The sequence below is a fragment of the Pteronotus mesoamericanus genome, unplaced genomic scaffold (assembly GCF_021234165.1).
Source record: "Pteronotus mesoamericanus isolate MK-2021 breed Mesoamerican mustached bat unplaced genomic scaffold, CSHL_Meso_final contig_246, whole genome shotgun sequence".
Lineage (NCBI taxonomy): Eukaryota > Metazoa > Chordata > Mammalia > Chiroptera > Mormoopidae > Pteronotus > Pteronotus mesoamericanus.
The window spans coordinates 9,094,875-9,121,131 of NW_026555104.1; the positions used below are offsets into that span (position 1 = coordinate 9,094,875).

Consider the following 26,257-nt stretch of genomic DNA (forward strand, 5'->3'; position numbering starts at 1 on the left):
TCCGGGAGAGCCGCAGCAGCTGGATAGGCAGCGCCTGCGCTGTTTCCCAGACCCACGGGCAAGGACGCGAGCCCTGCTAGGAGCCCGGCTCTGCAGCTGACAGGCGCGCTCATCCTCTCTGCAAACGGGCGTTCTTTCCGGTCTTTGCAACCCTGGGAGTTGGGTCTCCTCTTCCCTTCTGTGGAGGAGAAGTGGCCTGCCTGGGGCCACGTGGGAATGAGCAGCAGGGCTGGGACGGGAATGTGAGTCACCAATGCCCACGCTCTCCCCACCGCAGTGGCCAGCCCGGCTCTAGGAGGCGAGGAGGGGCCCCCAGTGAGACCGGCGTCCCCGAATAAGTGTCCAGCGTGGCCTCTGGACGACTCATGTTGTCTCACTGGATACCAAGACACAGAGGCCGAGTTTCTGCTGGGCACTGTGCCCGGAGACACCCAACTCACAGTACGCAGGTGGGGACCAAAGGGCCCCTCTCACTTGACATCCCAAAGCAACGAACCCAACTCTTTGCAGCCTGCCCAGGTCCCAACCAGGGTGGCCTCAAGTGGCTTGTCTCAGCCACAGGTAGGGCGGTAGAAAGGATCAGGCGCTCCCCACACAGGTCCCTCCCTCCCAACAAGACAGCCATCCAAGGTGTATTTTTACCCTCTGACTGGGCAGAGTCCACGTGTGCCTGGCTCTGCACACTTGACAAAGCGTCCTGTCTGTCTGTCTCCCACAAACTCCCCCATTCATCTCTCACAACGGCCCTGGGGGAGCTCGGGGAGGTGTACAGAGTAGGCATGAAGGATTCGCAGCCTCCACCTGACACGTGGGAGGGTGAGGCTGGGGTGGCCAGGGGCTGCCGCGGAACATCCCAGCCACGAGACCCACCCTCCGGCTCCTGCGTGCCAGGGCCAGGCCCCTCACCCACCCCTCACTTTCTCTCTCTCTCTCACCGTGTCAGCCTTTTCCGTTACAGTTAGCTGGTCCCTACCTTAACACCTTCCTTTTCATTCAACTCACGATTATTTGCCTAAGGCAAATAGAAATTTTAATTATAACTTCAAAACCATTTCTTATAGTTTCCCCTGCAATTCAAATAATATCAAGACAGCTATAAGAAAATTAAGAGCACTTCAGTAAGTCTGGGACAGCAGCGTTTTGGCATTCGTCCCGCACAGACGTGCCCCTGGGCCCCGCCCCCGTGCCCCTGGGGAAAGGCGCCGGGCGTGCACTGGGCCTGTGAGGGGCGCTGCCGGGGCGGGGCTGGAGGGCAGCCTCTCAGCCCCACCCTGGGCCGCCACTCACTGCCCACTGGCCAGGCAAGCCCAATGTCGCACTAGAAACCCTTCTAAGACCATTTTTTTTCTTTTATGTTTTTTAGATAAAGTTACAGAGAGAAAGGAAGAAGTCAACCATAATACAAATGCTGTCCTCACAGGGTTCCTAGGAGGACTGGGAAGACGCCCAGGCTTCCCGAGGCCGAGTTACCCTCCAGCCAGGCCGCCTGGGCAGGGGGCACCCAGCACGGAGCCCCCAGGCCACGCGTGCTTCCAGGAACAGGGGGATCTTTGGGGAATGTGCAGGAGCTAAAAATTAATCCGCCTCGAGGTGGTGAGGCAAATCCTACTGAAGCTGCAAGAGTCCAGCAAGTTCCCCGACAAACCCAACGCTGGTTCCAGGCAGAGGGAGCCTGGGCTGCGGGAGGAGTCAATCCCAGGGTGGTGGGAGGGAGGGGGCGGAGGGGGCACCTCGTGCTCCTCCGCTTTTCTGTGGTGAAAAGCTTGAGGCCCAGAGAGCTGTCTGCTCATCCGGGCCATGCGGCCTGTGTCCCGGCCTGCTCTACAGCGCACACGTGCTCCCCGGGTGTGAGGGGGCATGCAGGGTGGGGTCCCCGACCCGACGCCTGCTCTGCAGCAGTGGCAGGACCAGGGCAGTGGGGAGTGGGTATTCATGGAAAGGGTATGTCTTTTTGGGGAAGAGAGGGTTTAGGGAAGAGACAGTGTCCTCAGCAGGCAGCACCAGGCGACATCTGTGGGTGACCCCTCTATTCCTAGCACTCTTCCTCGGGACCACGGCCAGCCCTGGGCACAGAGTCCCCTGTGCCCAAGGGCACAGAGCCAGCCACTGTGGGCCACACGGGGGTGTGGCTGACCTATGTCCAGGCCACTCCGAGTCACTTCCTCCCACCCCGCTGAGGGGTCCCAGAAGTAAAGGGAGGTAAAACAGGTGCGGCATGCCCCCACAGGCCCCAGGACGCCCTTGTGCATGCGGCTGAGAGAGGGCGCGGCTCCGGAGCCTGGCAGGCTGGGTGTTTAGTCCTGGTTGGCCTGGCCACTCCTAAGCTGTGTGACCTTGGGCAAGTGACATGTGAGCCCCTGACTCCTTATGTATAGAATGAGGGCAGTCACCTGAACCTCAGAGGCTACAGTCAGGGCCACTTACAATCGTTTCCACAAGCACCAGAAGCTCAGCAGCTACGGGAACGTTAAATCCTGGCCTGGCCTTGTTAGGAGCTGTAGGTTGCAGGAACCAAGCTGTCCCAGCCTGGTGGTCAGCAAGGCCCTGGTCAGAGAGGAGGCCAAGAGGTAGGCCTGCCTCAAAAGGCTGGGCCTGGGGAATTATCCAAGGCCAGGGGTCTCCGGAGACTTCTGAGACCTGAGGTCGGGGAAACAGCTGCTCTGGCAGGGGAGGTCGGCACCACGGGCGTCCCCTCCACGCCCCCGCCCTGTCCCCTGCCGGGGCTGGATGGAGCTGGCACCGGCTGGAGAAAGGAGCCTGGAGGTACACAGCCTGCCTGTGGGTCCCTTCTCCAGTCTCAAGAGCAGTGTTCGCCAGCCAGCAGGCCCCAACGTGACGCCTTCCTCTGTAGGGACTTGGCATGGGCTGAACTCAACGGCTGGTAAAAGGCCAAGTATCAATTCCCTGGGGGCCCACCCAAACCTCCGAGTGGCCAACAACGCCCCGCTGTCTGGGCTCCGGCCGAGGGGCCCAGGCTCGCCGCCGTCCTTTGGTCCGCCCCTCACCCACCTGGCCCCGGGGAATCCTGCCTCCAGGTCGCACACACCCGTTCACTCAGAGTTTTCCTGGAAGCTGTCACTGGCTCCAGGTGACCCGTTTCCGCATTCCCTGGGGGAGGGGAGGCCCGACAGGGGTGACCGTGGGATTTTTGCATCGAGCCCCAGGGGCCATCACGGCGGGGTGCGCACAGCAGCTGGAGGGCCGGTGCCCGCGGAGCTGCACTGTGACGCAGGGTGCTGGGCTGCAGGGAGCCCCGCTGGCCAGGGCTCTGGCCCCCGCCGGTCACTGGTTAGCTTGTGACCTTGGGTAGGCTGTTCATTTCTGAGCCTCATCTAAAAACAGGGAGGGAGGTGCCCACCTGGCAGAATTGCCACAGGGGATCTGGAACAAGGCCTCGCACCTCACAGATTCTGGAAACACGGCAGAAAGAGAGGGGCAGAGCGGTGTTAGAAGAAACTTAGAAGGCAGGCGCCCTGGGTTCAAATCCCAGATCTGCCATGTACGAGCTCTGCACTCAGGTTCACTGAACTTCCCCGTGCCTCAGTTTCCCCATCTGCAGGACAGAGTTAACAATTATTAGGACTAAATGAGTTGGTACACATTCTTGGCACACACAGAAAGTGCTCAATAAATCTGAGCTATTACTGTGCTGGGAGAAGACAACCAGGGGTGCCTCCGGGCCTAACGGCCACCATGCGGCCTGGGGCCCCATCCCTCCAGCCCGGCGGCACTCTGGGAGGAGGTAGGCTGTGTTCTCGAAGCCAGACTTCCCCAGCCACAAAGCTTTCCTTGCACACGTGCCAAGGACCCCTTTTCTCCCCACCAGGCTCTTTTTCTGCCCACCCTTTTGGAAGGTCCCTCTGCACATTAATCACACCCTTTAATAAGTGTTAGAATGAGACCTGCTTGGGCAAGGGAGTCAGGAGGCTCTAAAGCTCACCCACCCCCAGCCCTGGCAACACTCTGCTCCCTAAGCAATAACTCAGAGCCCAGGAACAGCTCTGTGGGGACACGGCTGGGTAAAAATAGCCTGGCGGGCACATCCCAGCTTCCCTCGCAGCTGGGCACCAGCAGGCACACGTGGAACCCCGCTGAGGGGAAGGTATGGGGGTGATAAACACAAAGCAAGCCCGGCGAGGGGCGGCGGGAGCCAGCCTGCTGCCTGGGTGAGGCTGGGCAGGCTTGGGGGCCGAGCAGGGGATGAAATCCCTCGTCGCACTCCCAGCCAGGAAACGGCCCAGGAACAGTGACCGGCCCGCTCAGGGTCTCGCTGGGTCTTTCCCAGGGGAGCAGAAGATCCGGTTTAAGGGCCACCCTGTGGGTGCCAACGTCCCCAGGGCCACCGGGAGGAGATGGGGTTACCTGGGCTGGGATCCTCCACACGCCAGTGTGGCTTGGCCACTCTTATCATGCAGAGATGGTGGAGCAGAGATCAGTAAGCCAGCAGGCTGTGCCCGACTCCTGTGGGCGGCTGCCAACCCTGCCCTGAAGCCACACCATGCTCTGCAGGGGCAGGGACTGGTGCTTATCCGCAGCTGATGAGAGATCCTGGTTCAATGGGGCTGCCCAGGTGCCAGTCAAGGGGTGAGGAGGGTGGGAGAAAAGGGGTATTTAGGCATCCACGCAGGCAGGCTGGTGCCTCAGGCGTGCCTTCTGAACAAAAGTAACCTTGGCTCGGAGACAAGGGCAGGGCAAACATGGGAGCGCCAGACTAGCAAGCCTGAGAGTTTATCGCCCGTTTCGACGAGCCATGGGAAATGACCCTGTACGGTGAGAGCAAAGCTCAGTAGCCCAAGCTTCCTGCTCCTGTGGGGAAGCTGAGGTCAGGAAGACAGGAGACTGTCCCATTCCAGTCCTCGGGGGCCAGATCAGAGAGTGGCCAGGAACCGTCCCCTCTAGCCAACCTTCCCGCCTGGCGGGGGGTGGCAGCCCAGGTGGTTTCAGGCTCTCTCTTCCAGCCAGGGGCTCCCAGATCCATCTCCTGAACCCTCCCCCGGGAGACATACCACCAGCAGCTCAATGACCACCCCTCAACTGGGCTCCCCGCGTTGCCCCAATATTCCCCAGGAGAAGGTCTCCATGCGCGCGCCCAGTCGCTACGCTCTCCTTCCGTCACACAGCAGACCTGCAGATCCCAGGAGGGGGAACAACAGTGACAGCTTGTGTTTCCCCAGGAGCTCCTTCGTCTCCAGGGGAAAATACAAACAGGGTTTGATTCCACATCACCCCGTTTTTACGCAAGGGAGAAAGGCTCTCTGGCAGACCCGGTTCAGCCCTGGACCTGGCCCCCACTGGCTGTGGAGCCTCAGGCTGGTGCTGATCAGAAGAGAAAGAGAAAGAGAAGGCCACGCTGGTATTTCTCAAGAGCTCCCACGCCACTGACGCACAGCCAGGGTGGCGGGGTGTGACGGTCGCCCAGGCGCTGCACGCCCCGCTGCAACGGAAGGGTGTGGGAGGGGTGTGGAAGCCCACGCCGTCTCTTCCTCAGTGTTTTAATGGCAGCTCCTGACTGTCTTTCTCCCGATCTCACACCCTCCCCCAACACACAAGCTCCTGAGAAGGCGCTGTCACAGGAGTACCAGGGGAGGTAGGGGCACGATGCAGCTCCCAGGAAATGCAGGAATGAGGGGTGTCAGAGAGCCCTTGGCAGCTGAACTACAAACAGAAGGGGGCAAATTTCCTGACGGGTGGCAGAGCAGAGGGACTGGAGGCATTCAGGGATCTAATGTGTCCCCAGTGAGGGGCTGGGACCACAGGTGTTCTGTCTGGCTGGCCCGCATGTCCAGCCTGCTCCACGGGCTCCAGAGCATGAGACCACTCAACATCCATTCAGACCTTCTAACCAGCTCCCCTGTGTCCAAGTTCACCCACCGCCCTCCAGCCAGGCACACTTCCCAGCAACCTGCTGACAACCAGGCAGAAGGGCTGGCCATGCCTGCTGCCAGAGCGCGATCCTCACTATACATGAATCAGCCGGCATTTCGGCTCTGGGCGTCCATCTAGGGACAATCTGTGGGCATGAGTGACATGAGTCCCAGGGCTGTGGGAAGAGCCAACAAGATCTGGTTTCCAAGTCCATTTGGCTACAGCCCAGACCCAGGACCCCGCTGGAAACGCCCCTTTCAGAGGGGCCACCTGCGCCGCCAGGAGACACTTGACCCTCGAGCCCCACCACGCCATTTCCATTCCAATAACTTGTGTGAGTGTGTCCAAACTTAGCGGTTAAAAAATAAAAGTGTATTACTAAAAACCTAACGGAGAAAAAAATAGAATTAAAAAATGCTTAAGTCAGCCAAAAGGATACAGGATAAAAGGAAGGAAAGGAACAAAGGTCAGATTGGGACAAATAAAAAACAAGTAACAAACAACTCAACCATTCAGTACTGCATTAAATGAAAATGGAATAAACCATCCTATTAAAAGACAAATGCTGTCCGATGAGATAACAAAAACAACTACATGCCACTTACAAGAGACCTAATTTAAGCACAGGGAGGTGGAAAGTAAAAGAATGAAAAAAGCTACACCACACAAACACCAACCAAAAGTTGGAGGGACTCTATTCATATCAAAGTTCACTTTAAGTTAAGAAACAGAGGAACATTAAGAAAGGATAAAAATTAATTTAATAAGAAAAACCACTCGTCAATGTTTAGATATCAAATAACACCCTTTCAAAATATATAAAGCAAAAATTCAAACTAAAAGTTGGAGATTTAATTCACTCCTCTCAGGAACTGATGGAGCAAGCAAACGAAAGAATCAGGAGTAAGGTAAGATTTGAACGACACAAGCCTGACCCGACACACACAGAACACTACCGTCAACAACTGTAGAGTGAAACCATCAGCTCGATGGATGCTGGGGAACCGGATGCTTACACAGCACCGAAGAGCTGCCCTTCAGATTCCTTCAGGATACCAGGCGCCGCCCCGCCCCACACCTCTACCGCGGAGAAAGCAAGCTGCTGGCCCTCCCGTGCAGTCATCAAACCTAACACCACTGACTGGAAACAACCAGGCATTAGCCTACTGACACGATACAGTATGAAGGACACAACCTCATCACCTACCATGTAGTTTTAACAACACTTAACTGTCACCAAGCCCTAGGCTGACTTCCACCGAACAGAAAACAGGAGAGAGAGGAACAAGTCATACATCACTGCAGGGAAAATAATCGGACAGAGTTGGAGGGATCCTCTACAAGACACCGGCCTGGTCTTTTCAAAAAGAGGATGCTGTGAAAAAGAGGGAGGGGACTTTGATGCGCATCAGAAGCACGTGGGGGTCGTGGGCCGGGGGTGGCGGGGGGCGGTATTAAAACTCAAACTGAACCAGTTTCTGATTCAGTAGGTCTGGGGTGAGGTCTGAAAATGTGCGTTTCTTTAGGTTGAAATACTTTTTTTTTAAAGAGCATTTCTAACAAGGTCTCAGGTGGTCCTGACGCTGCTGGCCCCAAAACCACACGTGAAAACTGCTGCTCTAGGTCAGTCAAGAGATATGAAAATGGCATGTCATCTTTGATTACGTCTCAGTTCAAACAAGCAAACCACCACCCAGCTGCGAAAGGCCTTTCGGGCCAAACAAGGAAACCAGAAGATGGATTAGGTAATATTAGGGACCTACGCGTGATTTTGTCACATGTTAATGGTATATAGTTAAAAAGGAGAAATGTCCTTAGTTTTGATCGTGCCTTGCCTAATTTTCTTTCAAATGGTTCAGAAACAAAAAGTTATACACAGAGATAAAACAAATACGGTCGCAGCGCTGGAGAGCGCCCGGAAGACGCAAATCCTTAATGGGGTGGTTTCCTCCTCGATCAGTTCCATGACGACCCGCCTTGGTAAAACACCGGGGTACTCTTGGGTGGCTGATGGAGTCACAGCTACTGGAGGGGCTGTACGGGGGGCTCTGGAGCCATGTGCTCCAGGGAGGGCTGCTGCGAACCCCTGAGGAGCACTGTCTTGGGCAAAGCCTTGGTGAGTTCCATAGGCTGATGGCCAGGCCCCATCCCCAGTGGCTTCCCACAGTCAGGTCTTACAGGTCTTATGTTTTTCAGTGTGTCAGAAGTAAACCTTATGGCCATCAAACATGCCAGATAGTTGCCCCTAACTCACTGAACTGGGCAAGGAAAAGCCCAAAATCCCCAACAAGTTTAACTACACTTAAAAGGGACGTGGAGAAGTGAGGCCGCCCTTAAAGAACGCTACCCAAGATGGGGAGCCCACAGCTGCAGTGGGGTGGGGAGGCCAACGCAACTTCCGAGGGCAGTGAACCCACAGGAGAAAGAACTGAATGATGAGCAGTCCAGGCTGCAAACAATTAGTGCAAGTTCACGTGGACGCGGGGACACGTGGCTCAAACTGCGAGGATGATCATCTCTAGAAAGTGAACCCCAAGTCATAACATTGCTGGCAGCTTTTCCAAATACAGCCCTTCGCTGAAAGCCACCCCCAGTGGGGCCCCCACCAAGGGCGAGCCTTTGCCCAAAGGGGAGCCCCCTCCCCATTCAGGTTTCCTAGGACGTCCGGCTCTGCCCTGCTTCCCCCCTCCTTGGCCAACAGTTCCAGGAAAGCTTTCGGCTCCCCGCACACGCATTTGTTGAAGTCTCCACCCCCAGTGCCTTGGACTATGAGTATATTTGGAGACAGGGTCTTTAAAGAAGTAATTAAATTAAAATGAAGTCATTAATTAGGGTGGGCCCTAATCCTGTAGGACCAGCAAGAAGATTAGGGGACGGACACACACATACACAGAAGACCATGTGAAGACACAGGGAGAGGACAGCCTTTGGAGAGGCCGCAGGAGAAACCAAGCCTGCAGAGGCCTTGCTGTCAAATGTCAGACTCCAGAATTGTGAAAAAATTTCACTTCAGTAGTTTAAGCTGCCCAGGCCGTGGCGCGTTGCTGTGGCAGCCTAGAGAACAAACGCGCTCTCCTTCTCTTCTGAGAAGCCTGCAGGATGCCCCTCAGCACAGGGGCTGAATTTTCCACCCCCTTCCCACCCTGATGAAACAGTAAATTCCTTGAGGCCAATTCCATTCAACCTCTAAAGAGACCTACTGGATCTGTAGAACCTCATCTAGAGACGTGGGGTTTCTGTTTGTTTTGGTGTTTCGTCAAAAGAAGTACTGACTTCTCTTTCATGATCATTTTGAGCTACTGCTGCTTCTAAAAACATTATATTTTGCTGGAACTGAAGCTTGATGAATCTATGATTTTCAGGATGATGTTTGTAAACACTATTTATATATGAATAAATTTATATATATGTCAGTCAATTATTTCCATTTCTCATGTTCTCTCAATGATGTAGGTGCATTTTACTTTTAAGGAAGAGTAGGTGCAGTTCAGTCAGAGACATTTAAAATCGCAAAGGCAACTTTTGTTTGCCCAGGACTTTATTTAGTGTAGCTATAATGCCAATGTAAAAGTTACTTTACCTAAACGGTGATTGGTTTACAAGAGAAGAGACCAGTAGTTAGCCCTGGAACCACAGGCTCCCACCGCAGACCTCCGGTCCTGGGTCAGGCCACCTCTGTGGCCAGCAGCACTCGGTAATGAGCAAGATGTGACCAGTTTCTCCGTGCCAGGCGGCAGTTCTGGCTATTTGATATCCAGAGCAGATTTCTTCCCTCTGTTGTGGTCCCTTTGGGGAGGAGGGCCCTCACCACTCTGGGGACATGTGGGCACCTTGCTCGGCCGTGACACTAGCCTCCCTTTGACGTGGCTTCTCTCCCCTCCCCCAGGCTGTCCTTCCAGGGTCAGTGACAGTGACTGAGGGGCCAGGATGATACTGGATTTGAACTTGGCTAAGTGACCCATCTCGAAGGAAAACCTACAGGGGAGGTGGTCCCAGGATCAACTTCTGCTCCCACAGGGACCAAGCCCTTGATGGGGGTGAGTGTCCCAACAAAGCCCTGGGTCCTAGAGCTGGGTGCCCCAGTGAACCCACCCCCTGAACAAAAAGGATTCCAAGAAGCCCCCTGAAGCAGTCTACTCCCTTCCCCCCAAAACAGAGTCAACACAGCCTTGAGTTTCAAATGAGAACATGGACTTTGGAGACAAACTGTTGGGGATTATGAAAACAGAACTTAAATTGCTTCCACATCTGGAAACCAAACCCAGCAGCCAGCCCCAGGAATTCCAGGCATGTCAGCCAACCGACGCTGCAGGTCAGGGAGGCGTTTCCTGTTAGCTGAGTTCCCTGCATCCACCTACCCAAATCCATACACAAGACCTCTGTCTACATCGGTGGTGGCCGGCGGGTCAACCTGAGAGACGGGAAAGGAAGGTAACACTCTGGAGCACGGGCCACGTGGCCAGGGTCTGCTATGTGCTTTACTGGGGTGGTCTGGTTTTCTTCCTCTGAATCCCAGCAAGTAAGTGCTGACAGACAACGACATGGTGTCCAGCATTTAATCCACTGTCCCCTTAAGTTACGCTGTGGCTTTTCTCTCTACATCCCTTTGTTATCAAAAAGGTAGAGCTATGTGAACCTGAGCCTTGAACCCCCAACTCCATCACCCCATCTAAATTCTCCGAAACAAAGACTTCCCAGTTACCTGCTGGGGAGCTCCAGTTCCTGCCCGGTTGGCCGGCTGGCCGGGTGTGGGGCAACTCAAACGTCAAAAGCCAATTAACAGGCTGCCGGGTGCAGGGGACGCACATCAAGGGCTCTCCTGGCTCTCTGACCAGCTCCTGGCTGCTATTTGGGGTTACAAATTATAGCTTTTAAAGATGTGGCTGTTTGAAGTGAGGACTTGATTGCTCACCCCGTCAGCTGCCTGTGGGGCTTGCTTTGGGTGCTCGTGGTATATCATCATAAGAGACGCTCAGAGTGAAGGCGCAGGCCAGCTCACCTGCTCTCAGCCGTCGGCCAGGTGGGCCAAGCAGCATTCCTTCCGTGGGGCACCCTTCTCGCCAAACTTCCCAGGGACAGGCCGCTCTCTGCTTCAGGGAGGATACACCTGAACAGAGCCGACGAGCCGGACAGTCTGAAGCCGGGGCAGGTCCCTATCCCACGCTTTCTTTGCCGCAGAAACCCTCAGGCCTTGGAAGACCAAGCAGAGCGCCAACGTTCGCCTGCAGCTAATGGCCAAGGCTCCACCGAGCCCCAGTCCTGGAGCAGACAGATGGGGATCAGCAGGGCCAATGACAGGGCAGGGTGACCCCCCACCCTGCCCCAGGGCTCCCCTCCCTGAGCCCTGTTTCTGCACTCTTCCACACCTCCTCAGCCCGGAGCTCCAGCAGCGCTCCCAGCAGACTCGGTTCAAGTGTCCCTTTTTGTCCTTCAGCCTCTGCCAGGTCCAGCTACCCAGGCTGTGTGTTCCTGGGGCCCCTGCCTCGCACCAGCGCTGGCCAGAGCCCAGCTGGCCGGAGCTCAGCTTCGGGGCCGCAGGCCAGGGCAGGCTGAACCGGCTCCAGTCCTTCCTGGGCTCTCCCACAGCAGGGACAGGTGAGAGAGCACCGGGTCTGACCACAAGCCACAGCGTGGGGCCCAGGAGGTAGGAGGCCCCCCGGGGAGTCTAAGGCAACTGACAGTCCACCCAGACCCACTCAGAGGGCCTGTGGCTCCCCAGCGGCCACAGAACCAGGGCCTGGCTCCTCAGACCAGCACGCACAGCCCTGTCCAGGTAGACTGGGCCCCAGGGCATGATACTGCCCCTCCCCTGCCCTCACACCCCCAGCTCCTGTCCAGCTTTACTGCCAGCCCCGTGCCTTGGTACACGTGTTACTTACACCTGAAACACAATCCCCCCTTCGCCACAAACGCCTCTCCCTGAACAAGCCCCGGACGGGCACTCCGTACCCCACCACCACCTGCCGCAACCCCAGCCCAGGGCTCCTTGAGCCCTACAACCGTCTCGGGACACTCTCCCCAGTAGGTCCTTTCTCTGCTCCTGTGACTCCTTCTGGGACAATGGGAGAGGAGGCACACACCAAGCTGGGGCCTCATCCTCACCTCCCCGCTTTCTGTACCATTTTAAGGAGAGAATTACCTTCTGGAGAAACCTTCCCTGCTGGCCTTGGCACAGCTACCCCGCAGTTCCCTCTGTCCCCAGTCAGGAACTGTGTGGGAGCCTTGCCTCCTGGGGGTCCTAGAGAAGCCACTGCACTGGCTTAGACAGGCTCTCTGCAAGCAAAGCCTGTCCCACCCACAGCCCTGTCTCTCAGTGCTGGCTTAACTCATTACACAACCTGGTGCACGGGAGCCACTGAGGTTCATCCTTGTACTGGAGACCAGACACCACCTCACCAAGCAGGGCTGCAAACCCCAGGCACCGTGATCAAGAAGGATCAACCTCGGGAAGCTGGGCTACTGGCTTACGTCAGGATCTCAAGAGGGAGAGAGGCAGAGAGGAGACTTCTGAGGAAAACAAGGCTTAAGACCACAGCCTGAGGGTCTCCCTTCCATCAGCATCTCCAGCTAGACATCCCCACGTGGGTGCTCCCGGGCCCTCAAACTCGGCCCACTGCCCGCACAGTGCCGCTCCTCCCTTAGCGAACAGCCCACCTCGTCAGCCGCACCCTCACCGGTCCCCAGGGACTGACCGCGCCATCCCCGCCCCCCCACCGCCAACTCCCTGCAGCCCCGCCATCCCGCCCCACACGTGCTGCTCACACAGGTCCCTGTGCCCTCCCCCATGCCATTCCCTGCTCAGAACTCCTCTGTCCATCTATTTGGAGCAACATCCTCAGCTGGCACTCCCGGAGCCGTTGGCGCCTAGCTAAAGCAGCACAGGTAGTCTTAAACATTTGAGGAAGATCAGGAAAAAATACACCTATTAAGCAGCTGTCATGTGCCAGATGTTTTTATGCATCAGTCACCATTCAGATGAGAAAACTGGGGTTCAGAGAGATTAAGTAACTTGCATGAGGTCACGGAGCTGGCAGGGCTGGGATCTGAACAAGGTCTGATGTTACTGCAAGGAGGGTGCAGGGGACACCAAATCCTCCTGGTGATGCCAGTGTCCGGCACTCAGCGCCGGCGCAGTCTCTCAGGTTGAGCCCTGCAGGCCAGGGGAACAGGATTTAGCGAGACTGGTGGCACCACAACTAGGACCTGAGCTGAAGGCTGCAGGGACCACAGCACACTAGACCACTGACTACTGTTGGCTGAGGCTCCTGGGGCCTGTGCCACCCTGGCCAGGGGGCACAGCCCCCTCCCCTTTCCCACCACAAGGAGCTTCAAAGAGGCTGCATGTGGGAAGATTTTACAGAGAGAGAGAGAGAGAGAGAGAGGAGAGAGGTTTGAAAGAAAATTGCTAAAAGGAAACACATGTGAAAATGAAAACTCGAGCACAAGGGGTGTGGGACAGAAGGAAGGAAAAGATGAGGTTCGAGCATTATATATAAACTGAGTCAGAAAGCCCTGGTACATAACCCCACAGATTCTCTCTGCTATGGTGGCCAGCAACTCCCTGCCTTCATTTCCCCTGTAACCTGGTAGAATGGAGCAGTGTGACCTTAGATGATACCCAGGAAGAGAGAAATAGGGAAAGGTGCCTGTATATAATTATGACGACTATGGAGCCATGGTCCATATTCGGCAGAAGAAGAACCCTGAGGCTCAGAGAGGTTGCTCTGCGTTCCTGAGGTCACACAGCTGGGGAGCTGTAGAGCTGAAATCTGAGCCCGGGTCTGCTTGGTGCTCAGGCTCATTCCCTTGAACCACATCACAGTGTCCTTTCGCAAATCCTACCACCACTGCAACGGGGCCCTACTCCCCTCCTTGAAGAAACTGGGAAAATTATCTAAGTCCTCTAGAGGTTACCTGCTTTTTGTGTTTCACTAAATCCGAGATGCCTTTGATGTTAAGATGCACTGTTATTTCGAGTACACCAAGAAAGAAAAGGCGCTGTCAATTACATCATAACACACCAGTGAACGCACAGCACATTCCAATCTGACATGTTAAACTGTGGAGGAAAAAATGTCTTAGAATCTATAAAATACAGAGTGAGTATGAGTGGGGGATGGGGACTCAGTCCCAGTTCCTTAGACGGTGTGTGTGCACCGAAGGGTGGATGACAACCCCAGTGCGTGCACGTGCGCGCGCGCTGCCGCACGCCCCTGCTGCTGCGGGACCTTCCTTTGCTGGTAACTGATGCAATGCGATCTCGCAGATACTCACACAGCAATGCGCTGGCCAGACCTGCCTTGTTAATGAGAACCCTCCCTTTGCCAGGAGGCCATCCATCCAAGGTTACGTGGCTAGAGGCTGATCTGACCACCACCACCCTCCACAGAGGTGAAGCTGGGTGCACCGCGCTCCTCTGAGAAACCAAGCTAGATGCACAGGTAGGTTTGCCCCTTGGAAAACTATCCAATGTGCCGGGGAGGCTGCAGAGCCTGCACCTTTCCGTCTGGCTCCCTTCCACGTCTCCCGGGGCCCGCAGCCAGCCAGAGCCGCAGTGCTTTAATAAGGCAGATGCTGTGGGCTGGCAGGCGGCAGCACTGCTCCACGCTGGCTTTCCAGCTGGGCACAGGTGGGCGGACAGGCGGGCCCTAGCTGGAGGTGAGGGGCAGGTGGGCACGGCGCAGCCCCCCATCTCTTGGTAGATGGGCCAAGGCCTGGCAGAGCAGGCAGCCTCTGGAAGGACCCAGTGCAACCCTACCCCGGGCCCCGGGGAGTCGGCTGTCACTTCAGAGCATGCTTTGCATCTCATTCACAGATTGTCGGGGGGCACCAGTCACTTCACTCTGGCCCCCCAGTCTGCAGCTATAGAGGCTGAGTTGGTTTATTTAAAAACACAGAAGCTGAGGAAGTGGAGTTCTGCGCCCCCTGTAATGGCCCTCAGGTAGTGGAGTGTTCGCCCTGCCACCTTCCTGTTTCGGCATAGACATCCTCCCTGCAAGAAATTCTGTGAGGTGCAAAGGTTAGTAGTCACAAGAATCAAACCGGTAGAAGACTATAGGAACTATGCTAACAGCTCATTCCTAGGCCAGGCACTGTTTTGAGTGCTTTTCATACATTTACATTTTTGATCTCCTTAATAACATTATGAGGGAGGTGCTAGCATCATACTCATTTCACGGAAGAGGCAATCGAGGCACAGAGAGGTGAAATAATTTGCCTCAGCTTCCGCAAACAGCAATTGGCTGAGCCAGGACTGGAACCCAGGTGCCTGACCACAGAGTCCAGGCTCTAGGGCACTGTGCTCTCCTGCATCTCTAGCCACCTAACCACCCATCATCTGCCAACCGAGCATGTGTCAAACCCACTTTGGCGGTTTAGATCACAGGGACTCATTTTATCTTCACCATCACCCTATGATGTGGCTCATATTATCAACCCCGTTCCACAGACAGGCAAACCGAGGCTCAAAAGGGCGAGGTAGCTTGCCCAAAGGCCCACGACTAGCAAGCAGCAAAGCCAGGATCCAGACCCACGTACTTTCTGGCTCCACCTTTTTTTCCTACCTTAGCAGGCACTGAGCATGAGATGAAGGCACCTGTGCTTTGAGGCAGGCATTCCTCCCAGGAAAACCAGTGATCAGGAAGGACAAACTTGCTCCTCTGTCTCCTATCCTAAGAGGGAGAGGGAAGTCCAGCAGTGAAGAGTGGACCCTCACGTCGACCGCAGACAGCACAGGCCCCTGGAAACGTGGCTTCCCTTTCTATGGTAATAGGCTTGCAGAGCACAGAGGACAATGGGGGTGACAAAAATGACTCAAGAATAAGAGTTCCCACCCACTCTCCTACCCTCGAGCTCAGTTCAGGTCTTCCTCTTTTTGACTGTTTAAAAGAGAAATGTTCCCACAAGCAGAGCCACAGATATTAATAATAACAGCTACAGAGTTTTTGTTTTCATTTGAATCATGTTTACATTGTAAGGAAAGAACTCACTTCTCTGGGAAGATAAAACATGTTGGACCCATTAAAAATATGCCCGACAGTAAGAAAACTTCCCATTTCTTGAAGGAAGTCAAGCAGTGGGGTTACTAGTACTGGTGTGCTAGACAGAGCTGTGACCAGAGGGGACCTGGACCTCACAGCTCTGGACTACCACGCTGCCTCCTGAGCCCTCCGTGCGACACTCCAAGGATGCACACAGCTCTTGTTGCCTACTTTCTCCTTCCTCTACACACAAATACTCTCTCTCTCTCTCTCTCTCTCTCTCTCTCTGGGGGCCTAGGCTGGACAGACACTCCTTAGGGGACCAGGGCACAGAACTGTGCTGTCAGCTGCCCATGGGTAGAGGGAGTGAAAAGAGAGGCCCGGACACCCTGGGGCTCGGGAAGACCAGGAACTCAAGAAGGTGATGCGGGAACAGAGCCCTCGGGGAGGCTGGCCAGAGCCCCACAAGCCCAGGCTTCCGGCCACTCTGGGAGCCTCAAGTGCTGAACATGCTGCAGCCCAGACGGCACTGACCAGCGGGAACAGGGAGATCGCCCCAACTCTGCTCTGCCAGCTTAGTGCACATCAGCGGGGCGGTTTTTGCTGGTATTGATTTGTGTGGTAGAATCTACAGCTTGGTAAGAACTGTTTCCACACTCACGTGGCCAGGCTTATCTGATCTGACCAGGCTACGGGCAGGAAAGTCTGAGGCAGCAACAACCACACACAGACACCTCTCCCAAGAAACGCCTTCATGCCCAAACCCCTCGACAGCGATGGTTTGAACTAGGCGGAGCAATGAAATGCATTTTGTGCCCAGGGACTTCTGGAATCAACTGTGCTGCTCTTCTGGATGCCGGGGCCGTGGCTTGGCTGCGCGGGGCGCCCCCATAATTTCTCCCTGCCTTACTCTGCAATCCTAGTGCTTCTCTGCAGTTCCGCGGACACATCTCACCAGCCATGGTACCACCTTCGGGCCTTTGCAGTTGCTGTACCTCTCTGGTGAAGATGTCACCTTCTCAGAGAGGACTTCCCTGCCCACTCCACTTAAAAACAATGCCTCGCGCGGCGCTTCCTCGCTGCCCTGCTTTCTTTCCTGCCATCTCACGCACTGCGGATGCGGGTTCCACCTGTGTGCCTGCCCCTCTGCCATGGGCGTTCCATGAAGGCAGGGGCTGCGGACTGTTGTTCACTGCAGAGTCTCCAGGGCCCAGCACAGAGCTTAGCACAACTCGGAAGCTCGAATATTTGTGGAATAAAAAAACTGTCTGTGCCAGGCATGTGCTGGACAAACAGAAATGGGGAAGGGTCTGTGCCCTGGAATGCCACCTGATGGAGGACACTGCCATATCACACAGGTAGATAACACTTGAAGTGGTCAAAACGGCATTTACCTAAAGAAACTTTAACAAGGGCACTATCAGTTCCAGTTATTTATATCCTACAACGTTAAAAAATTTTTCAGCACAACCTGAGAGTGCTCTGTATATCGAAGGCTCTACCATATAGTATAACACAGAAATGTACAAGTTACTGAAAACTTAAGCTTAATTCACAGTCACTATAATGTAAAACACCTTAGTTTTTCTATTCTTCAAGGTCAAAACAACAGTCTCATCTTTCTCTACCACCAAGAAAATGGAGTATTCTGAAAGTTAGATGAAATGCCAATGGTTTTATAAATACAAGTCAATCCTCTGCAAAGAAAGAGCTTAAGATGCCCATATTCTACTTCAGTATTGATTCTAAGCCTTTTAACAGTTAAAGCTGACCACAAACCTCCTATTGGGTTGTCCAAAAAGTCCGTTATGTTTTTCCGTATGATGGCTCTAGTAGTGCTCAGTTGTCTTCAACGTCATTCGAAATAATTTTGTTAGATTGTATTGTGACAGATGTCATATTGGCATGCATTAAAAAAAAAACTTATCAAAATTGGTGAATTTTTGTGTAGCCATTTTAATACTGAAGATGGAAAAAAAATACACAACATTTTGGGCATATTTTGCATTATTATCTCAAGAAAGGTAAAAACACAACTGAAACACAGAAAAGATTTGTGCAGTGTATGGAGAAAGTGCTATAACTGATCAAACATGTCAAAAGTGGTTTGCGAAGTTTTGTACTGGAGAGTTCTTGCTAGATGATACTCCACAGTAAGGTTGACCAGTTGAAGTTGAGAGCAATCAAACTGAGACATCAGTTGAGAACAATCAATGCTATAACATGCAGGAGATAGCCAATATACTCAAAAAAATCCAAATCAATGAAGTTATTGGTAAAAATGAAAAATGTGTCTTTTATTTTATGGAAAAAACTAAGTGGACTTTTTGGCCAACCCACTATAAAGTGAAGTGAAATTCTGAAGCCCCTCGAAGCAGAATCAATTGTGCAACATCTCTCAGCAGAACACATCAGAGGAGGCACGTCAGCCCTTGGAAAGGAAGTTCTAGCCACTTTGGTAGCAGGGTGGCCAGCGTGCTTTACAGAAGGGCACAAATGTTCTGTCTGAAGAGAGGGCAAGCGGGAGGGAGAGCGGGGGAGGGGGCAGTGGACTATCCACCTGGAAGTTCTCAAGCTGCAGCCCGTGGCCTCCCCAGGGCTGGCTGCTCTAGGTCCCCTAATTTCTTTTCCCTTTACTTCCCTCAGTTGATTAAAAGTCATTTCCATAAATAGACTCCAGGTAGTCTCTCCTACTGATCTTCCTTGGGACAAAGGTCACACCTGCCAACCTGCTTACCTGGCCTGGCTAGTTTAGTCCCTCCCCTAGGCACAATCTTATCTCTCGTGTTGGCCTTAGTCACCCACCCTACCCCCTCCACCAAAGCCCAGGGTCCCCAAAATTACAAAGCTGTCCCCAGTAGGCATTTGCCCAAGCTATGCTACCTATTACTGAAGTCCCAGGATCTTCACTGGCTTCCCTCCTTCCTCCAGGCCATACCCAGGGGACCTCATGGGGACCTCAGGAGAAAACCCACAGTAATCTACTTAACAGCTCAGAGGAACTGGGCAGGGAGCAATTTGACCCAAGTTTCAGTCTTCCAACTGCCTACAAACATCTTAGGAGCAGGAAAACAGCTGGATATAGTAGCCCCTGGACACAGAATTAGCGTTTCATGAGTGTCAGCTTAACAGTTTAAGGTTTGGGCCCAGTCTGTCTGGGTGAGCTGGTGCTGGGCCTGTGGCAAGACCCGGGCAATGGCAGCCACTCACAAGGCTGAGTTAGATGGTAACAGGGAGGGGAGAAGACAGAGATCCCCATTGCGGAGGTCTGAGAGGCACACATGGGTAACCCTCCCCCCTTGGAGATTCCTTTTTCCATAACCTGGCATCACTATAACCACATTCACCAGGGGAAGGACGCGGGGATGCCCCAGAGGATGTGCCTGCCCCACCCCCTTCCCAGGAGCCCAAGCGATTAGCAGCTGCCTCCAGGAAGGGTAGACTGAAAGATGTGGGGGATCACCAGAAACCAGAAACCAACCCGGGGGTTGCTACACCAGGACGCGTAGGCTGCGTGCAGGACGGTGACCTAGAAATAAGTCAGTTAAGGAACACTGACATGTCCCTCAGGGCCGAGTAATGTGTCCCATCTAGCCAGCTGTAGAGGAGCAGGGCTAGGGAGAAGGGGGAATGGGGAAGGAGGTCCATTGGTGGTTGTGCAGGGATAAGAAGGAAAAACTCCGGGACTGAATAGGGACCCAGTTCCCATAGCACAGACACAGTTCTCAGGAGGCTGTGCCGCCAAAATCCTTGTCGCCTGCAGAGAAGCGGCTGTGACAACTACGACTGGGACGGACCGCTGGCTCTTGAGGAGCAAAGGGGTAGGAGTCGCGCACACCTCGGGTCTCGGCAGCATCTCGGATGGGAAAGGGGCAGGGCCCTGTCCCCAAACCCCTAACTAGGCTGGTCCTCCCTCTTGCCCGGCGAGCCCCCCGGAGAGGCGAGGGGAGCCGGAGAACAGGCTTGGTGCAGCCGCCAAGAACTGCGGAAAAACTTCGCTCGCGCACGGCCAGCTTCGGGGCTCGGTGGAGGAAGCGCCGAGCTGCGGCAATACCCGGCTCGGAGAAGCAGGAGCGCTGGCAGCGGAGGGGAGGCGAGGGGGTCCCAAAAGAGGCGTCCGAACAAACAAGTCCCCTTCGCAGGCAACTACATCCCCCTAAAACAACTTTTTGAAACTGCGCCTAAGAGAGAAGCGGTCACCTCCTTCCGCGCCCCGGAGCTAGTCCTGCTCTGCCTCGAACCTGGGTGCAGGCAGAGGGCCTGGAATGGGCAGCGGTTTCTCCGCCGTGGCCTAGAGAGCCGGGACGCAGGTAACCCGACCTCCGCGGCCAAGGCCGAGAGGGCGGACACTCCCGGGACTGGAGCTGGCGCCCGCGCCCCGGGAACTTCCCCGGCCCAGGGACTGCGGGGCCGGGCCAGGTGCGCCTCGCCGGAGCCCCGCGAGCCCGAGCCCTTCGACTGCCGCTTACCTGGTTCCCGGGGGCCGGCGGGGTGCGCATCCCCGGTCTGGCCCCGGGTCGGTGCGCTGCGGAGGGGCGAGAAGCAGGCGGACGCGGGTCGGCGGAGTGGGAAGGGACGTGGCGGGCAGCGAGGAGAGAGCAGGAACAGCCCTCACCGCGCCGCAGCAGTCCGCCCGGTTCGGCCCCAGTTGAAGGAGCCGGCCCCGCCCCGACCCCAGCCGGTTGCCGGGAGACCCGCGTGGGCCGAAGGGTTCTTTGTATCAAAGCCGCCGCGACATCACAAGGCGCCCCGGAGCGGCGATAGAAGGGGCGGAGCTTGGAGCCGGGGCGGGGCCTGAAGAGGAGGAAACACAGCTCGAGAACCGAACCAAGGGGGCGGTCCCAGGTAGCCCCGCCCCCTAAGGTAGAGGCAGGTGGCTGGAGCGGTGCGGACCAATGGCCGCGGGGCAGCCAGGCAGACCCAGGGGCCGTCCCTCCCAGGCGGCGCTTCCGCGGGTGGAGATCGCCGAGGCTCTCTGGAACCTGGGCGGCAAGGTTAACGCCACCAGGGTTTGGGCCGCCCCGGCTGTTGGTTTGCGGAAGACGGCGTTTGTAAACACTCCCCTGCCTGGCGGGGTCTGTGGCCGCTGCTGTCCATTCTAGTTTAGTCTCACTGTTTGTTGTCACCGCGCTGCGAGAGTCTGGCCAGAGCTTTCGGGCTCACGTTTGCAGCAAACCCGAAGACCTACCAACTCCCACCTCCCACTTCTACCACCACCTATCACCAGCAGCCTGAGTCTGGTGGCTGCTAAACTGATTCTTATCCTGAATCCCACCCACAACCTTCCCAGTTGTTTTCATAGCAGGGGTGTCCAACCTGTAGCCCGGGATGGCTATGAATGCGGCCCAACGCAAAAGTGTAAATTAACTTAAAACCTTTCTTTTGCTCATCAGTTTTCATTAGTGTTTGTGTATTTAATTTGTGATCCAGGACAGCTCTTCTTCCAGTATGGCTCAGAGATCCCAAAAGGTTGGACACCCTTGGAGAGTGTCAAAACAGTCTTTATAACCCACCCAGTAATACGAAGAACCAAGAGGCAACAAGAACTGAAAACAAAAAGGGAAGGACCCCTTCTGTGGAATCTCAGTAAATACATTACTTTATGTAGAAAAAGTGTTGCCCCTTGTAACTCTTCACTGTGTTCTGGGTTAAAAGAAGGCAAAGATTCAAAGCAGCAAATGTTACGAATGTGGTTTCCCTTTGACTTGATGTTGCATTGTGTAACTGGGCGAGAAGGAGGAGCAGATCTGTCTTCCTAATTTTCTGACCCAGGAGGACAGGAAGCCACCTTTGCCTTTCCTGAGTTCTCCCTGACCAACAAGGTAGCACTTGGGTGTGGTCAAGACCTGTCACCAGCTGGAGGCTGTCAGCAGCACCAACACACACGTTCACACGTACAGCTTTTCAGCATCTCAGCCCTCTTCTCTCCAGCTCTTTGCTCTCAAATTTCTTCTCCCCAATATGTCTCCTGCAACTAAATTCCCAGTTGCCCCTTTGTTTACCAGGGCCTGCCTTTGAGGCAAAACATCCCCCTGGGGTTCTCCAAAAACAACAGCATTAGCCAGAGGCGGACCTCCTGGCCAAGGTTCTCCACCTGAGGGGAGGCTGCAGTGGGCAGGGTTGAGGTGGAGATTCCACTGCCACTGCTTGGGCCTTGCAGTTCAGAGATCTAGGTATGGAGACCACAGACTGCTTCTGTCCACCCACATAGTCCCTAACACACAGGAGTGCTGTGGTGTATCATAAAGAGCACTGGCTTTGGACTCAGACCTGAATTTGAATCCTACTTGCCAGCCGTGAGTCCTGGGACAAGTTATGTAACCTCTCTCAGTGTCTTCATCTGCAAAGAGGGAATGGCACAGTTGGCTTGTCGGCTGTGCACCCTGGCACAGTGGGTACACTTAATTTTAGGCACTCATCAAAGGTGTGGTACAGGAATGGGCCCATGCACCCCAGGCCTGCTCTATACGCCTTCCCAGCTCTTCCCTGGGACCTTAGCTCGGCCTCCTCTGTTAAGTTTAAGAGTGTGTCTGAGTCCAGGGGTTCTAGCTCAGTTTCCCCTTCCCTTTTGAGACTCATGTTGCCCCTAAGGACTACAGGGCTCCAGAAAGCAGATCACGTGACAGAATCACCCAGAACTGGAGAAGAGTAGCAGAAACCCAAGGTGATAATTACTTCTCTGGGTCCTGGCGGTGTCCCAGCAAAAGTCAATGGGGAAAGTCAGACTTGTCAAGTCCCCTCCCTGCCCCCATGAGGGATAGACCAATTGACACTTTCAAGAGCTCTGCAGAGCCGGTGGGGCTAGTGGTCCCTCTTTATTTTTCTCAAAAGTAGAAGGGTGGGGAGCGTCTCCAGATATTTGTTGTATGACGGGGAGGAAGGTCACAAGAGGCTAGCATTGAACACTTCTGAGTTTGAAGCCTGCCCTGTTCTACACTTTATAGTGGGGAAGTCATTTAATGTTTCAGAGCCTCAGTTTCCACCTCTACAAAATGGAAACAAGATCTTTCCTCTTCCAGTCGTGAGGTTTAAATGAAATGATAAAATAAGCGTCTAGGGCAAGGCCTCCCGTGCTGCAGGCACTTGGTAACTAGTCGCTCCTAGTCATTACCAGCAGCATGAGTGAGTCCTCGTCTGGCTCAGTGGTTAGGTGCAGGAGCTCCGGAGCCAGGGCCAAGGGTCCTGTCTTGGGTTCATCCCCCTGTAGCTGGATGACCCTAGGCAAGTTTAATTCCCAGTGTCCCAATTTTTTCATCTGTAAATTGGAGATAATAGTAGCATGTATTTAAGGGTTATTGTGAGGATAGAAATAATCAGGACCCATAAAATACTTCGAACAGAACCTGGCACCTAACAGGTGCTCAGTAAACAGTGGCCATTATCAATTACAACACGGCAAGCGGCTGGCAAGGACTGAGGTGAGGATTAGCACTTGAAGCAGCTTGTGGGAGAATTTAGGACACTGGCTTTTGGGAGAAGCCCTGACATCTTTCACAGGACTCAGGGAAGCAGTGATCATTTATTTTTTATGTGGGGTTGAGGAAGGCTATATCTGAAATGGAACGTGGGAACTGAGGGCTCCAGACCAAGCCAGGGCTTCCAAAGGACTCAGTGTCCTCTGTTCAAATGGGGACTAGACAAGAGTTATTAGGAAAGATAGCCTTGTCTCCAGGGCACAGCCCTATGAGCCTTGGGGCAAATTGACCCTTGAGTTAGCTACCCTGATCCCTTAGCCTGGATGTGTTTTAGATGTCATAGAATCAAACTGTTTTAACCTAGGAAGACTCCCTGGATAAATATCTAATAAACTCTTCCCCCATTTTATGGGTGGAAAGGCAGGGGATCAGAGGGGGCTGAGAATTTTTCCAAAGCCACACAATCATCTCTATCAGACAAGCAGGGATGGAAACTAGGCTCCTGACTATCGCGCAGCTTCCTCTGCTTTCTGCGGTGACCAGGGTCCTTTACTGATGGAGTAAGACCGCCAGGCTGGGGAGCGGCGGGAGCGGCCTCCTTCACAGCATTTCCCCTGCCCCTGCGCTGTGAGTCCCCTACGGGCTCTGCCTTGCCTTTTCAGGAGAAAGAAACATCTCATTAAAAACAGAAACCCTCTCCCAAGGAAGGATCCAAGAATAATTTTCAGAAGGCAAGTCATGCTGATTAATTTTTTTTTACTGTCATGAAACTGACTGCCATTGTCAATATGAGAATACTCCCATTATGTTGAAATGCCAAGGCCAGAGAGAAGGAGACAGAATGTTGACAAGCAGGAGTTACTATTGTCTAGAAACTGATGGGGGTGGAAAACACGTGGTCATCTGGGAGATCCAGGTGAGGGAAAAGAACAGTGAGTTCTCTCTCCACCAAAGCTACCTGCCTATGGCTATTCTCCTTCTGCTGTCACAACACAGGAGTTAGGTCAACATCAGACGGTGTCAAGAAGCAGCATTCTGTACATGTCTGGTGCCATATGGAAAGATGAGCTAAGCATACATGGCGTCATTCTAACAGAAAAAGAGCTCCCTGATCATTACTAATGTATCGACATTAGCCAGCCAACTGATGCCAACCAACATTAATTAGCCAACTGAACAAACAGAAAACAGCTGCACAAATAATAACAGAATTGGGGGCGGGGGAGCAGTCCAGTGGTTCTCAAACTGGGTTCCTCAGGGTTCTGTGGGAACTGGGAACCCTGCAAAAGAGAGGAGGTGCTCCAGGTCATCAATAGCTCCCCTTCTGTCTGCTTCACACATAGACTTCACGTGAACAAAGTATTTACATATGATTTCATGTGAACAAAGGATTCTGAGGCTTTCCAGGTGTTTCAAATCAGTGTAACCATTCCTTTCCCAAACCAGGAAATGCACCTCAGAGGTGGGACAGGTGCACAGCCGGTTGGTGGCAGAGCCAGGGTTAGAGCCAAGCCTCATGACTCTGTCTAGTGCTGTCTGAGACAGACCTCAGTCATCAGCCAGGACTGTCAACATCAGTCAAACCCTGTCACACTGGCCATTATTTCCGTCCAGCCACAGTTTCATCAGCCACTGCTCTTTGCGTGGGAAAGCCCTTCGTGCAGCGGGCTCAGCTCTGCCGCAAACACTGTCTTCCCACCTCCCTTGCGGAGGGCCCCGCCCCGGGCTCCCCAGTCAGGAAGCATCAGCCCTGAACGTAGTCTCGGCTTTCCGCCCCGGAGGACAACGTCAGCCTTTGATGAGTTATGCAGTGGCTTCAGGAAGGAAAACAGGTACCAATGAAATGGGCCAGGGATGGCAGAGGCCTCTTGACCCTGAGGGAAAGTTGTTCCCAGCCTCCCACTTAGAAAAAATTGGGAGGGACGCCGGAATCCCAGAACTCTTCCACTCCAGCGGGGGCTTTGTCCAAGGGGCCTGCCCTGGGCCTGGGAAAGGGAGGGCATCGGGAGCACGCCGTCCTCTGGAGGCCGTGAGCTGGACGGCGTGTTGCTAAGATCCCTTCCCATTCTACAGCCCCGGGCTAGCCTGGGAACAGACTCTGGACCGAGGTTCGCATCCTGAAAAAGGAAGCCCCTTTCCATTGGCAAACAGCTCAGTGTTGGTGGCTGTCGGTTGGCCAGGATGCCGTCAGCAGTCTGCGCCCTGATCCCTTGTGCGTCTGGCTGGACACTAGGCAGACAGGGTGGGACCAGGTCTTACTGACTCTGGCCCCAGACTGAGTGTTCAGAGAGGCTGAGCTCTATTTTTGTCAGCCTGTGCACACAATGGACTTTCTTACTCATGCGAACCCAACAAGAGGGAAAATGGTGAGAGAACGTATGTTTCCTCTGACTCATTCAATCATTTAAGAGGAGGGGGAGGCAAGAGCAGGCAAGGAAGGAGTCAGACAGATCTTTTGACTTGAACTGGTGAAGGCAAGGAGGAAAAATGCCTCTTTCCTTTACTCTCCATGGTCAGGCGACTGCAAAACAGGAGAGCATCAACAACCCTCCTCTCCTACAAACGCCTTCTCCACCCGCCCCACCTCCTCCCAGCCCAGGCAGCCTGCATCTCAGATTTTTAGGAGTGGATGGGAAAGCCATGGTTCCCAAACTGCACTGCACAACCGACTCACCAGGGGAACTAAAAACAAGTCAATGCCTGGGTCGGACCCCCTAGCGACTGAATCCAAATGTCTAGGGTGGGCGCCACCTGTCAGCTGTTTTTAAAGACCCCCATGTGATTCCAATGTAACAAAGTTTAGGAACTACTTTCCTAAAGGCTTGCTGACTACAGGGGGAGTTGGAGCAACCCCAGGTGAAGGCATCATTCGTTCATTCATTCATTCATTCATTCACGAGCAAGGTCTGGCACATAATGAAGATCAGTTATGTGCCAGACCCTGTTCAAAGTGTTGGAGACACAGCTGTGATCAACACAGTCTCGCTTCTTATGGAG

At 54.2% G+C, this 26,257-nt stretch overlaps 1 protein-coding gene across 3 annotated transcripts in view; it reads right to left on the bottom strand.

Moving 5' to 3' along the window:
* The window catches only part of RAB11FIP4 (RAB11 family interacting protein 4), a 102,774-nt gene that overhangs the window by 14,624 nt on the left and 61,893 nt on the right, over positions 1 to 26,257 (bottom strand). The window contains exon 1 of one of the 3 annotated variants that reach the window (XM_054573161.1): positions 20,315 to 20,419. The exons of the other annotated variants lie outside the window; for them this stretch is intronic. The gene's annotated coding sequence lies outside the window, so the exon portion shown is untranslated. Of the gene's footprint in view, positions 1 to 20,314; positions 20,420 to 26,257 lie in introns of those variants that run through there. 3 annotated transcript variants of the gene reach the window in all.